The sequence below is a fragment of the Narcine bancroftii genome, chromosome 1, assembly GCF_036971445.1.
Source record: "Narcine bancroftii isolate sNarBan1 chromosome 1, sNarBan1.hap1, whole genome shotgun sequence".
NCBI classification, from domain to species: Eukaryota; Metazoa; Chordata; class Chondrichthyes; order Torpediniformes; family Narcinidae; genus Narcine; species Narcine bancroftii.
Window position 1 is genome coordinate 48,642,294 of NC_091469.1, and position 15,310 is coordinate 48,657,603.

The 15,310-nt window shown below is 37.4% G+C and overlaps 1 protein-coding gene across 10 annotated transcripts in view; it reads left to right on the forward strand.

Moving 5' to 3' along the window:
• The window catches only part of xpa (xeroderma pigmentosum, complementation group A), a 47,364-nt gene that overhangs the window by 789 nt on the left and 31,265 nt on the right, over window positions 1-15,310 (forward strand). For 2 of the 10 annotated variants that reach the window (XM_069926354.1, XM_069926339.1), the window contains exon 2: window positions 2,123-3,721. The exons of 6 other annotated variants lie outside the window; for them this stretch is intronic. The gene's annotated coding sequence lies outside the window, so the exon portion shown is untranslated. The remainder of the gene's footprint in view (window positions 1-2,122; window positions 3,722-15,310) is intronic. 2 more of the 10 variants (XM_069926363.1, XM_069926372.1) reach the window with 2 other exon arrangements.

Here is a 15,310-nt window from a genome sequence, read left to right on the forward strand (position 1 = left end):
CTCCGGAGATTATCCCTCCTGGAAGAGGGTTAGAAAATGCGCCTCGGAGGTGCCTCCTGCTCTCTCAGGTGGCCTCCCGACAGCTGCATAGGGGTAGAATATGCGGCTTTACATCGGGGTATTCTGGCCACCTAAAAGAGCCTTATACTTCCTAAGGTGGTTGAGGGCAACGCCACTGGCTACCATCCTAACAACGTTCTACAGCAGCACAATAGAGAGTGTCCTGGCAGGCTCCATCATAGTGTGGGATGTTAGCTGCAAAGTATCAGATGGGAGGTCAGTTTGGAGGGTGATTGAAACTGCTGAGAAGATCACTGGCATCTCCATTACCTCCGTGTATCATTGCGGACCCTTAACACCCAGCCCACAATATCTTTGAGGCACAACCTTCAAGGAAGAGCATAAAAATCAGGATTGCCAGGCTGGGAAAGGTGGTGAGCCTGAACACCCTAGAAACCCCATCAATGATTTTATATTTATTTATTTTGGATTGCTGTGTATTTATGTCATTTGTGAATAGGGTGTAGTGTGTGTCTGTGTGTGGACATTATGGTCCAGAGATGTGCTGTTTCATTGGGGTTTATATGTATTTGAACAATCAGATGACAATAAACTTGAAATGGAACTGTTCCTAGATTCATCACTCTCTCATCTTGTTCCATCTGTCCATTCACCTGGGATTCTTCTCTCTTAGCCTATCATGCCGTACCTGGTTCGACTTATCACTTTCTAATTATCGCTGTATCTTGCATTTTCTCCCCACCTGGTCGCAGGTGTCCCTGTTTTTCCATACCTGTTTCCACCTATCACCCATTTTCCCAGCACTCTCCATTTCCACTTGGCCCCATCTAATCTGGTTCCACCAGGCCCCGCAACCACCCTGTCCCATTTCTCCCTGGCAGCTCTTTATACTCGCTATCTTCCATCAACTGTCATGATGCAGGGTCTTGACCTTTGTCTCCACAGATTCTTCTTGAGTTTCTGCAGCATGTTTTTTTTTACAAATCCAGAATCTGCAATCTTGTTCTTCTCTGTCCTAGCCTTCAGGAGAGGCAGTTTTTCCTCTTTCATTTTTTACTCCCGATCTTTAACTCGGCTACATTTTGCAGAATCTCTTGCCCAACTTTTAAGCTGCCAACTATTTTTCCTCCAGAAAATAGAATTACAGGGAGTGGGAGAAGCAGTGACTCTGTTACTCACAGGAAGAACAAGAACCCATGCATAAATGGTGGTGACTATCAGATAGATGAACAACTGCTTTTATTACAACCTAATTTACTTGTATCACTTCTAATTCAGCTCCGCATAGAACAAGTGGAGCAATATTGTCTTTTGTTTTGCAATATAAGCTTATGGTCATAGGAGAAGCAACATGGCGTAGATAGAAAACTGGTAAATTGGAAGTAGAAATAAATGTCTTCTTCCAATCGGTAAGGTGTAATGCAGTGTGTTGCCAGTATTGTGCTGGAACCTTGTAGTTTACATGGAGGTATCAAAGATATAATGATCATGTTTGCTGATGAAACCAAAAAAAAATGTGAGAGTTAAGTGTTGAAGAGGAGATAAGTAGGTAACAGATAGAGTTCTGAATGAGCAAAATGTTTTACAAATAAAGTACAAGGAGGGAAAATATGGAATTATTTTTGATGGGGGGGAAAAAAATCTATGTCGTGATAGATTTGACAGGAAAGGTTGGACAGGTCAGGTTTGCATATGCTGGAGTTTAGAAGAGGGAGAGATAACTTGATTAAAACACAAGGTTCTTGAGAGCCTTGAAACCATGAATGTAAAGAGGAGGGTTTCTTTCTCTTGTGGGAAAGTCGAGTTAATGCCACTTAATTTTAAATGGATGTCCATTTGAGACAGATGTAGCAAAAATATTTTTTTCAGAGTGAAAGTGTTTAAAACACCCTTGGGGTGAGGAAAATGGAACCTTTGAATATTTTTAAGGCAGAAATAGATTGCTGATAAGTAGTGCTGTGGAAAATTACCAGAGTTGAAGTTTTACTCAGCTTGGTCAAGGTCATATTAAATGGTGGAACAATACATTAGCAGTCAACTGGCCTGCTGCCATTACAAAATTGATTATTTGTACCACATGTAGCCTCTCATTTCTTCTCAGGCCTTCTCAAAACCAGGAGGTCCTTTCAGAGGAGAAGATTTTGGAGATGGATAACAACCTTTAGCATGTGCCATTACATTTCCATACCTTCCAGGCACCAGTTCAAGCATCGCTTCACTGCCAAAGGTATATTTCTTCCCAATATGGAGAGTTATTGAAGAGTGGTAATGGAGTCTCAGTGCTATTGTTAAGAATGTGGAAGAACTTGTACCAGCCTCCTTATTGTCATTTCTTATGATATGAGATAGATCACCTGGTTGAGTGTCACAACAAAAATTTTGCACTCAACTTTAGCAAAACTAAAGAACTGATTGTGGACTTCAGGAGGGGGAAATCAGGAGAACACAAACCAGTCCTCATTGAGGCATGAGCTGTGGAAGGGTTAAGGACTTCAATTCCTGGGTATAAACATCTCTGAAGACCTATCCTGGGGCCTCCATGTCGATGCAATCACCAAGAAGACTCGCCAATTTGAGGAGATTTCGTACATCACCAAAGACACCTGTAAATTTCTACAAGTGTACCGTGGAGACCATTCTGACTGGTTGCATGACTGCCTGGTATGGAGCTGCCAATGTGCAGGACAGGAAAAGACTGCAGAGGGCTATCCTCAAGGACCCTCACCACCCAGGGTATACCCTTTCACACTGCTATCCTCAGGAAGGAGGTGCAGGAGCCTGAAGACGAACACTCAATGCCATATAAACAGCTTCGTCCCATTGGACATCTGATTTAGGAATGGACAGGGCCGTGCTACGTGATGACGTGGGGCTCGACTTGAATTCTCTCTTGGAAAAGGTTTTAAAGAAGAGTCAAAAAGGCTGAGTTAGTTGAAGGAAAATAGAAAGGAAAGTTATTGGAAAGCCCGCAGAATAATAGAGAATGCCACCTAAGAAAAACGACTATTATTTTTCAATAACCTGAACAAGAAAAATAAACTGATAAAGAAGAGGCCTACCTTGAAGGATCCTAGAGCTCTCCAAAGGGTAAGGTGCCCGTGGGGATAAGCCTGGAACTGGGGAAACCTTGGACATCGCTGTACAAGGTCTCCCCCGACAATGGCCGCCTGCCACGGGTGAAGAAGTGACTGTGCATGAGCAAGGAATTACACATGTGCAGAGCACAGAAAAAAATTGAGGCAATTTTTAAAAAAAGGCTCAAGAAGCCTCCAGCTCCAGTGATCAAGAAGAGAAACAGGAAGAAGAAGTAATGTATGTTGAACAGAGAGTTTTGACCAAAAGGTAGAAGAAAACAAGAGTCTTACATATCCACAACTGAAATGAAGAAATGTATGGATACTTTCCAGCAATCTTTGCAACTGTTAACAATGGAAGTTAAAAAATGCAATGAGAGTATAATTGAAAATAAGAGTTTTATAAAGAAGGTGGAGAGAATGCTGTTGCAAATGGACAAAAAATTTGAAGTGATGGAAGAAAAAATTAAAGGTAATGAATTTGAAATCCAAAATGTTAAAGAACAAATGAAGAAGGTGTGGTACAAATATATTTGACAGAACCAGCAGGGTCATTGGCCAGGCTACAGACTATACTGGAAGAATTATCAATTACAATAAAAGTGAAAGAATGCCACTTACAAAAGGTGATTATGAAGACTATCAGCAGAAGAGAATGTTCAAGTGGAATTAAGTATCTGGGGACAAGGGTGGACTATAACCTGTAAAATTTATATAAATTTGAATTATCTTCCTCTGCTTGGAAAGATCAAGGAGGACCTGTGAAGATGGATAAATCTGCTCATAACATTGATGGACAGGGTTCACTGGATTAAAATGGACGTGATGCCAAGGCTATGATATCTTTTTCAATCTTTAAGACACTCATCGGATGTGTTTGGCAGTTTATTTGGAGGAGTAAGGTTGCTAGAGTCTCCATGGAGAAATTGAATTGGGACTAAAGTCTGGGAGGAATGAGTCTCCCAGACTTCAAAAAATATAACTGGGCGGCCCCATCAAGGTTTATCACTTCACTCTTTGAAGAGGGTAGAATACCCTCTTGGGTACAAATTGGTCTACACACGGTAGGGGAGAAGATAGCAGGAGAGATTATATATAAATGGGATATTAAGTTAACAATGGGAAAAATGGACAACTCCATATTAAAACATATAATTCAAACATGGCAAAAGATAAACCAGATTATTGGGTTCAAAGTGGGGTTGTCCCCCAAAACACCCCTAACCCAGAATAAATTGATACCTATGACCATGGGTAACAAGATCCTGGACACATACCAGAAAGAGATCAGATGTATTGAGGACTGTTATGAGGGAGAAGCTCATGTCATTCGAGCAATTAAAAAATAAATTTGATGCGTCAAATAGGACCTTCTTTTACTATCTTTAATTAAGATCTTTTTGAGGAGCAGTTTAGGCTCTCATTCGAAAGGGGATCACACGTAGATTTATTTCTATGTGATTTATTTATTTTATATACTTATCTCCTGTTCCAAAATGAGAGCCCGAAACCAGGCCTCCATAAATCAAGGCAGAGAGGGCAGTCAGATTTAGGAACAGCAATCCAGGAGTGGTGTTGGGAGAGCATGACAGCAGTCATTAATGCTAGGTAAAGGCTGGTGCAATTTTATTTTGTGCATCAGCTATACCTCGCACCATAAAAAATGCAAAAAGTCAGAGGTTTCAAAATTGTACTTTAGATGTGGTGTGGAGACAGAAACTTTTGTACATTCAACCTGGCTCTGCACCAAGGTGAAACCCTTTTGGGTAGAACTATGGGATATTCTGGAAAAAATTACAGGGGTGGTTAATTCACAGGTTCCAGCATTGTTCCTTTTTTTTTAAACTTTATTTAAAGATTTTATCACAGGAATAAAAAGAAAATTACATTTAAAGAAAAGATATAAAATAAAATAATATAATTACAATACAACATTAATAACCTAACTTAATTCAACCACCCCCCTACATATACAAAAACTAAAAAAATTTTTTAAAAAACCACCCTTCCCCTCCCCAAAATAAAGAGTGAAGAATTAGTAAAATTAATAATATTATATAATTTTAAAAAAGCACTCACAAAAAAATATGACAAATAAAAATAATTTTTTTAATCAAATCTAAAATATCACATCTAGAAACATTTAAATCAAACTTAATTGCATATACTTAACAAATGGAGTCCACTTCAACTTATAAAAAGACATCTTATCTTGAATTGAAAAAGATATCCTTTCCATAATTAAACAAGACTTCATCTCTAAATACCACCTATCTAAAGTTATTATATTTCTATCTTTCCAAGTAGATGCTATACATTTCTTGGCCACTGCTAAAGCTAAATAGATAAAAGAAATCTGATAATCATTTAATCCTAAATCAATTAAAGATTGCATATTCCCTAATAAAAATATATCAGGATCTAAAACAACACAAATATTATATAATCTATTAAATATAGATGAATACCTTTCCAAAACTGTTGCAATCGGTCACAAGACCAAACAGTATGTAAAAAAAAGTACTAGCTGTCTGATCACAACGAAAATAACAGTCTGACTTACTAAGACCAAATTTTTAAAATTTTTCTGGTGTTAAATATAATTGATGTATAAAATTATAATTAATCATCGCTAATCTAGCATTAATCAATTTCCGAATACTGTTTTGACGAATTTCCATCCAAGCTTCTTCAGCTATTGTAGAACCTAAGTCTTTTTCCCATTTCAACTTATCTTTATCCCAATCTTTCTTACTTTCATTTTCTTGTAAAATACAATACAAATCAGATATATACCCCTTTACTGGTATTGAAAGTACATATTTCTCAAAATTAGTTTCAGGCAATAAAGTCATTTGGCGACCACATTTGTTTTACAAATGATCTTAACTGATAATACACAAATACAGAATTTCCACTAATACCAAATTTCTTTTGTAATTCCTCAAAAGAACAGGAATGTCCTTCAAAAAAACAATCAGATAAATTTTTTATTCCTTTCCTTTCCCATTGTTTCAAAATGATATTGGAGACCGTAAAAGGAACAAGTTGGTTATTATATAATGGCAATCGCCGTTATTTTTAAGCCCCATTTTATCAAGTTTACTCGTCCATAAATTCAACAAGTGTTTCAATATTGGTACATCATAAGTTCGTAACAAATTTTTATTCCATCGAAACAAAAATTCATGTAGAGATTTTTCTAAAAGAACTGCCAGTTCTATCTTTGCCCAACTGGGCGGATCCTCCATATTCATTAATGCACTAAGGAATTTAAATTGAGCTGCCTCATAATAATATTGAAAATGAGGTAATCTCAAACCTCCAAACTGAAAGTCCCACATCAATTTTTTCATTGCTACCCTCGGAAATTTTCCCTTCCATAAAAATTCTCTAACTGCTTTATATAAATCCTTAAAAAAACTTTTAAAAAAAAAAAGGAATTGATTGAAATAAATATTGTATCTGAGGAAAAATATTCATTTTTATAGTATTATTCCTCCCCAATAAACCTAAAGGTAAGTCCTTCCACCTAATCAAATCTAGTTTAATCTTTTTTATTAAAGGAAGATAATTAATTGAATATAAATCTTGTTATTCTGTATTGACATTAATTCCCAAATATTTAATTTGTTTTGTCCACTTCAACTTCGTAATATTTTTATAAATTGAATAATCATCTTTACAAATTGACAAAATTTCACTTTTAGCCCAATTTACCTTCTTTGGCTTGGCTTCGCGGACGAAGATTTATGGAGGGGGTAAATGTCCACGTCAGCTGCAGGCTCGTTTGTGGCTGACAAGTCCGATGCGGGACAGGCAGACACGGTTGCAGCGGCTGCAGGGGAAAATTGGTTGGTTGGGGTTGGGTGTTGGGTTTTTCCTCCTTTGCCTTTTGTCAGTGAGGTGGGCTCTGCGGTCTTCTTCAAAGGAGGTTGCTGCCCGCCAAACTGTGAGGCGCCAAGATGCACGGTTGGAGGCGATATCAGCCCACTGGCGGTGGTCAATGTGGCAAGCACCAAGAGATTTCTTTAGGCAGTCCTTGTACCTCTTCTTTGGTGCATCTCTGTCACGGTGGCCAGTGGAGAGCTCACCATATAACACGATCTTGGGAAGGTGATGGTCCTCCATTATGGAGACGTGACCCACCCAGCGCAGCTGGATCTTCAGCAGCGTGGACTCGATGCTGTCGACCTCTGCTATCTCGAGTACTTCGACGTTAGGGATGAAAGCGCTCCAATGGATGTTGAGGATGGAGCGGAGACAACGCTGGTGGAAGCGTTCTAGGAGCCTTAGGTGATGCCGGTAGAGGACCCATGATTCGGAGCCGAACAGGAGTGTGGGTATGACAACGGCTCTGTATACGCTTATCTTTGTAGGTTTTTCAGTTGGTTGTTTTTCCAGACTCTTTTGTGTAGTCTTCCAAAGGCGCTATTTGCCTTGGCGAGTCTGTTGTCTATCTCATTGTCGATCCTTGCATCTGATGAAATGGTGCAGCCGAGATAGGTAAACTGGTTGACCGTTTTGAGTTTTGTGTGCCCGATGGAGATGTGGGGGTCTGGTAGTCATGGTGGGGAGCTGGCTGATGGAGGACCTCAGTTTTCTTCAGGCTGACTTCCAGGCCAAACATTTTGGCAGTTTCCGCAAAGCAGGACGTCAAGCGCTGAAGAGCTGGCTCTGAATGGGCAACTAAAGCGGCATCGTCTGCAAAGAGTAGTTCACGGACAAGTTTCTCTTGTGTCTTGGTGTGAGCTTGCAGGCAAAAAAAAAGCTGTATCTTCAACATTTGGAGCATGAGGAGTCACGGGATGGAGTAGTGGCCGGACGGTGAACTCCAGCCCTCTCCAGAAAAGTCGGGGAAAACAAGAGAAAATACAAAGGCACAGAAATAAAAGTTAAAGAAAAGTGAGTATAAAGGTGGAAAGAAGATGGCGACAAAAAAAGAAAAAACAAAATCAAAGGTAAGAAGAGAAGAAGAGAAGACAACGGAGGAAGAAGGAGAAGGCCTTACCTGTCCGAAGAGGCCCGCTGTGGAGAGAGAAGCCCTCTACCTCAGGTCAGTAGAAATAGGACTACAAAAATGGCTCGCTGAGCCGAGTAAAAGTGCGCAACCGCGCATGCGCGAGGAGTCGCGCATGCGCGATGCGCATGAAGAAAAACACACCGACGGGAGGGGGGACCAGCTGGGGAGTCGATCTCCACAGCCGGCAACGACAGCTGCAGAACACCTGCAGCAAGAAGAGACCACAGAAGACAATGGAAACAAGAAAGAAGAGAAGAAAAGGGCAACAAAGAAACAACAGATGGCCATCCCAGAGGAAGAAGAAGAGGAAGAGTACAGTGAAATAGAAGAAGAAGGGAAAGGCAAGATAAAGGATATACTTTCTCTTGTTAGAGGATACATGGAGTCATTTAAAGAATGGCAAACACAGGAATTTAATGATTTAAGAAGAAGAATAAACAACACAGAAGAGAAAATGAATAAAATAGATATGACTGAAACAGAAATGGGAAAGAAAATGGACAAGATGGAAGAGCGGGCAGTAGCAGCAGAAATGGAGGTAGAAGACTTAAAAAAGAAATTGGAGGAATCTAATAAAAAAACTAAAGAGACACAAGAACTACTAGCTCAAAAAATAGATATAATGGAAAATTATAACAGAAGAAATAACATAAAGATAGTGGGCCTTAAGGAAGATGAAGAAGGCAAGAATATGAGGGAGTTTATAAAAGATTGGATCCCTAAGACCCTAGGATGTCCAGAACTACAGCAAGAAATGGAAATAGAAAGGGCACATAGAGCATTGGCCTCTAAACCACAACCACAACAAAAACCAAGATCTATTTTAGTAAATACTACAAGAGAAAAGGTACTGGAGAAGACAATGGAAAAAGTAAGAGAGGGCAACAAACCACTGGAGTATAAAGGGCAAAAAATCTTCATTTATCCAGATATAAGTTTTGAACTCCTAAAGAAGAGAAAAGAGTTCAATACAGCAAAGGCGATTTTATGGAAGAAAGGATATAAATTTATACTAAAGCATCCAGCGGTATTGAAAATATTTATTCCAGGACAACAAAACAGACTATTCTCGGATCCAGAAGAAGCACGAAAATTTGCAGAACAATTACAAAAATAGACTGAAGGATGAAGACGGGTAATGAGAGTAAAAATGATCACGATTGATATGTATGTGGGTAAAGACAAAAATAGACTGAGGGATGAAGACGGGTAATGAAAGTAAAAATGATCACGATTGATATGTATGCGGGTAAAGAGGTATAAGAGTGAATAGAGACAATGTGCATACGTGAATGCATCTGTACTTAGAGGAAAATATAGATAGTATAGACAAGAATTAATAAGGGAAGGTAATGGAATAGAGAGAATAAGGAGGGAATTAAAAGAGTGACCTTTGTTACATATGAAAAGTGAAATCATTTCTGGGGGGGGCTGGGTGGGGGGAAATAGCGGTCACTGCAAAATCAGCTGACGCTTGTGAGTGGATTCGCAAACCCAAATGGAGAGGGGAGATGTGGTTGTCCGACAAGGGATAAAGGACAACTCAGGAGGGGAAGGGGAGATTGGGGATAAAGAAGATATAAATAGGAGAATAAGGAAAATGTTGGATGTTGTAGGAATGTTGTCTTATAAAGAGTTGAAAATAAGAAAACAGAAATGGAAAAGGAGGAAAGGTAATGATGGAAAAACAGAAAGAGAAGATAAACAAAATATAAAATGGCTACGCTGAACTATATGACTTTAAATATTAATGGAATACATAACAAAATTAAAAGGAAGAAACTACTAAATTTACTGAAAAAGGAAAAAATTGATATAGCATTCGTCCAAGAAACAAACTTAACTGAATTGGAGCACAAGAAATTAAAGAGAGATTGGGTAGGACATGTAACAGCAGCATCGTATAATTCAAAAGCAAGAGGAGTGGCTATATTAATTAGTAAAAATGTGCCATTTAAAATAGAAGAGGAAATAATAGATCCAGCAGGGAGATATGTTATGATAAAATGTCAGATTTATTCGGAGTTTTGGAATCTACTTAATGTATATTCACCTAACGAAGAAGATCAAAAGTTTATGCAAGATATCTTTTTGAAGGTAGCTAATACGCAAGGGAACATACTAATAGGAGGGGATTTCAACCTGAATTTGGATCCAAATATGGATAAAACGGGGAAAAAAATTAAAAGGAAGAACAAAGTAACCAAATTTATAATTAAATCAATGCAAGAAATGAAACTTTTGGATATATGGAGGAAACAAAACCCAAAAGAAAAGGAATACTCATACTACTCGGCTAGACATAAAACATACTCAAGAATAGACCTATTTTTGTTATCAGCTAGTATGCAGGATAGAGTAAGAAAAACAGAATATAAAGCGAGAATGCTATCGGACCATTCACCCTTAATATTGACAGTAAAGCTAGAGGACATCCCTCCAAGAATGTATAGATGGAGATTAAACCCCATGCTACTTAAAAGACAGGATTTTAGAGAATTTATTGAAAAACAATTAAAAATGTATTTTGAAGTAAATACGGAATCAGTGGAAGATAAGTTTATACTATGGGACGCAATGAAAGCATTCATTAGAGGGCAAATAATAAGTTATGTAACCAAGATGAAGAAGGACTATAATCAGGAAACAGAGCAGTTGGAAAGGGAAATAGTAAACATAGAAAAAAAATTAGCAATGAAGGAAGATACAACTAAAAGAAGAGAATTGGCGGATAAAAAAATAAAATATGAAACATTACAAACATATAAGGTAGAGAAGAATATAATGAAGACAAAACAGAAATATTATGAACTAGGTGAAAAAACGCACAAAATCCTAGCATGGCAGCTTAAAACAGAACAAGCTAAGAAAATGGTATTGGCATCAAGGAAAAAAGACAAACAAATTACATATAATCCAAAAGAAATTAAGGAAAACTTTAGAGAATTCTATGAACAATTATACCGAACTGAAAATGAAGGGAAAGAAGGGAAAATAGATGAATTTTTGACTAAAATTGAACTACCAAAACTACAAATAGAGGAACAAAATAAATTAACAGAACCATTTGGAACAGTAGAAATACAAGAGATAATAAAAAAATTACCAAATAATAAGACACCAGGAGAGGATGGATTTCCAATAGAATTCTACAAAACATTTAAAGACTTATTAATACCGCCCCTCCTGGATGTAATCAACCAGATTGATGAAACACAAAGCTTACCAGATTCATGTAAAACAGCAATAATTACAGTAATACTAAAACAAGGGAAAGATCCACTCTCAACAGCGTCATATAGACCAATATCTTTGCTAAACACAGATTATAAGATAATAGCTAAACTATTAGCAAACAGATTAGCAGAACAGGTACCGAAAATTGTAAATTTAGACCAAACTGGATTTATCAAAAAAAGACGCACAACAGACAATATTTGTAAATTTATTAACTTAATTCATGCAGTAGAAGGAAATAAAGCACCTACAGTAGCAGTTGCTTTAGACGCAGAGAAGGCCTTCGACAGAGTAGAATGGAATTATTTGTTCAAAGTATTGCAAAAATTCAGTCTACCGGAGAAGTATATTAATTGGATTAAAGCATTATATAAGGGACCGTTAGCGAAAGTGACAGTAAATGGACATGTATCAAAGCAATTTAACTTAAGCAGGTCAACGCGACAGGGATGCCCACTATCACCTTTATTGTTTGCGCTAGCTATAGAACCACTAGCAGAATTGATAAGAATAGATAATAATATAAAAGGAATAAAAATAAAAGACAGGGAATATAAAATCAGTCTATTTGCAGATGATGTTATAGTGTACTTAACAGAACCAGAACTATCAATAAAAGAATTATATAAGAAATTGAAGGAATATGGAGAAGTGTCGGGTTACAAGATAAACGTAAATAAAAGTGAAGCAATGCCTATGAATAATGCGGATTTCTCAAAATTTAAGAAGGAATCTCCATTCAGATGGCAAATGCAGGCAATAAGATACCTAGGTGTACAAATAAACAAAAATCTAGGCCAATTATATAAACTCAATTACAATCCACTAATGAAAAAATTACAGGACGATTTAGAGCATTGGAAAGATCTACCACTAACACTGATAGGAAGGATAAACTGTATTAAAATGAACATTTTTCCAAGGATATTATACTTATTTCAGGCATTGCCAATACAACTGACAGAAAAATTCTTCAAAGAGTTAAAGAAAATAATAAGGAAATTTTTATGGAGAGGGGGGAAACCGAGGATAGCACTAGATAAATTAACAGAATGGTATAAACAAGGAGGCTTACAATTGCCAAACTTCAAAAATTATTATAGAGCCGCACAATTAAGATACCTATCAGATTTTTATCAAACAAGGGAAAAACCAGACTGGACGAGATTAGAATTAGATAAAATAGGGGAAAAGATACCTGAACACATATTATATGAATGGGACGAAAAATTGGTACAACATAGAACTTCTCCAGTACTACATCATCTCCTCAATATTTGGAAGAAGATTCATGTAGAAAGAAATAAAACAAATTATCAATTACCAAAACTAATATTGACGCAAAATAAGCTGCTCCCTTTTACAATAGATAACCTTTCCTTTAGAGAATGGGATAAAAAAGGGATTAAAAGAATAGAAAATTGTTTTTCAGAAAGTAGATTCTTATCCTTTGAACAAATGAGAGATAAGTACAATATAACTGGAGATACAGCGCTGGCATATTACCAACTGAGATCCTACTTGAAGGATAAATTAGGAAGCAATTTGAGTTTGCCAGCGGGAAGTAACCTTGAATATGTGATTACAGATACAATGTTAATCAAAAGATTTATAACAAATATGTATATTAAACTGCAAGAAAAGGAGAATGAGGAAACAAATGGTAAAACTAAACAAAAATGGGAACAAGATTTAAATATAAAGATAAAAAAGGAAACATGGGAGAAGTTATGCTCCGGAACGATGAGAAATACAATAAATACGATGCTACGTATGATACAATATAATTGGTTACACAGACTATACATTACACCGCAAAAGTTAAATAAATGGGACCCAACAGTATCTGATAGATGTTTTCGATGTAAAAAAGAAATGGGAACAACAATTCATGCAATCTGGACATGTGAGAGAGTAGAAAAATTTTGTGATGATCTCAATCAGATATTAAATAAAATAACAGAAAACAATATACCAAAGAATCCAGAGATCTTTCTCCTAAGTAACATAAAAAACAAAGAATTTGGAATTGATTTGGAGGATGCACAAAAAAGATTTGTTAAGATAGCCCTAGCCGTAGCAAAAAAATGTATTATGTCAACCTGGAAATTGGAAGATAATTTGAAAATACAACAATGGTATATAGAAATGAATAAATGTATTCCATTAGAAAAAATAACATATGGACTTCAGTAAGGCCTTCGATAAGGTACCACATGGAAGGTTAGTTAGGAAGGTGCAGTCTTTAGGTATAAATTTTGAGATAGTCAAATGGATTGAACATTGGTTGAAAGGGAGAGGCCAGAGAGTGGTAGTGGATAATTGTCTGTCAGGTTGGAGGCCGGTGACCAGTGGTGTGCCTCAAGGATCTGTATTGGGCCCATTGTTGTTCGTTATATACATTAATGATCTAGATGATGGGGTGGTGAATTGGATTAGTAAATATGCAGACGATACTAAGATAGGTGGAATAGTGGATAATGAAGAAGGTTTTCTAGGATTGCAGAGGGATTTGGGCTGCTTAGAAAAGTGGGCTGAAAAATGGCAGATGGAATTTAATGCTGATAAGTGTGAGGTGCTTCATTTTGGTAAGAAGAATCAGAATAGGACATATGTGGTAAATGGGAGAGCATTGAGGAATACAGAAGAGCAGAAAGATTTAGGAGTGACGGTACATCGTTCCCTGAAGGTAGAAACTCACGTGAATAGGGTGGTGAAGAAGGATTTTAGTATGCTGGCCTTTATCAATCATTGCATGGAATATAGGAGTTGGGAGGTGATGTTGAGATTGTATAAGACGTTGGTGCGGCCTAATTTGGAGTTCTGTGTGCAGTTCTGGTCGCCTAATTATAGGAAGGATATAAACAGAGTGGAGAGAGTGCAGAGAAGGTTTACCAGAATGTTGCCTGGGTTTAAGCATCTGGAGTATGGGGAGAGATTGGACAGATTGGGTCTTTATTCTTTGGAGCGTAGAAGGTTGAGAGGGGATTTGATAGAAGTATTTAAGATTATGAAAGGGATAGACAGAGTGGATGTGGATAGACTATTTCCGTTAAGAGGAGGAAAGATTAAAACAAGAGGACATGAGTTAAGAATTAAGGGGCAGAGGTTTAGAGGTAACATGAGGGGGAACTTCTTTACTCAGAGAGTGGTAGCTGTGTGGAATGATCTTCCGGGAGAAATAGTGGCGGCGGAGTCAATTGTATTATTTAAGAAAAGGTTGGACAGGTATATGGATGAGAGGAAGATGGAGGGTTATGGGCATTGTGCAGGGAGGTGGGATTAGAAAGGGGTGTTTGGTTCGGTGCGGACTAGAAGGGCCTAATGGCCTGTTTCCGTGCTGTAATTGTTATTATTATTATTGTTATTATTAGTTTAAGAAATAATATTGAAATATTCGAACAAATATGGGAGCCTTACATTAAATACAATAGCGAAAACCTACCGGGGACAAACATTACCTAAGTTGATGGAGGGAGAAGGAAAGAAAAGAATGGACTCAGTAGAATTTCTGGTGTTTTTTTGTTGAATGACAACATTGTCTGACTGGTTTAATGCAGCCTAGATTGTATACCTAAAATGGATGAGAGGGGGGGGGGGTGGGGGGGTGGCCTGGGAGGAGGGAGGGGGGGGAGAAAAAGTCACTGTATATGTGTGAAAATGAAAAAGTGTATATCATGGCTAATGTGATTTATGGTGTGAAAAATAAAAAATTTAAAAAAAACAAAAACATTTGGAGCATAAACATCAAGCAAAATCCAAGCCTCATTAAAAATTGTACAATTCAGTTTTAATAATCTTCTTCCATTTTTCTCTTCATTTTGTAACTGAAATGATAAATTCTTATGCACCAGAATTGCCACTCCTTTCGCCTTTGAATTAAATGAAGACTAGAAAACTTGTCCAACCCATTCACATTTAAGTTTCAAATGTTCCTTATCTGTTTAATGAGTTT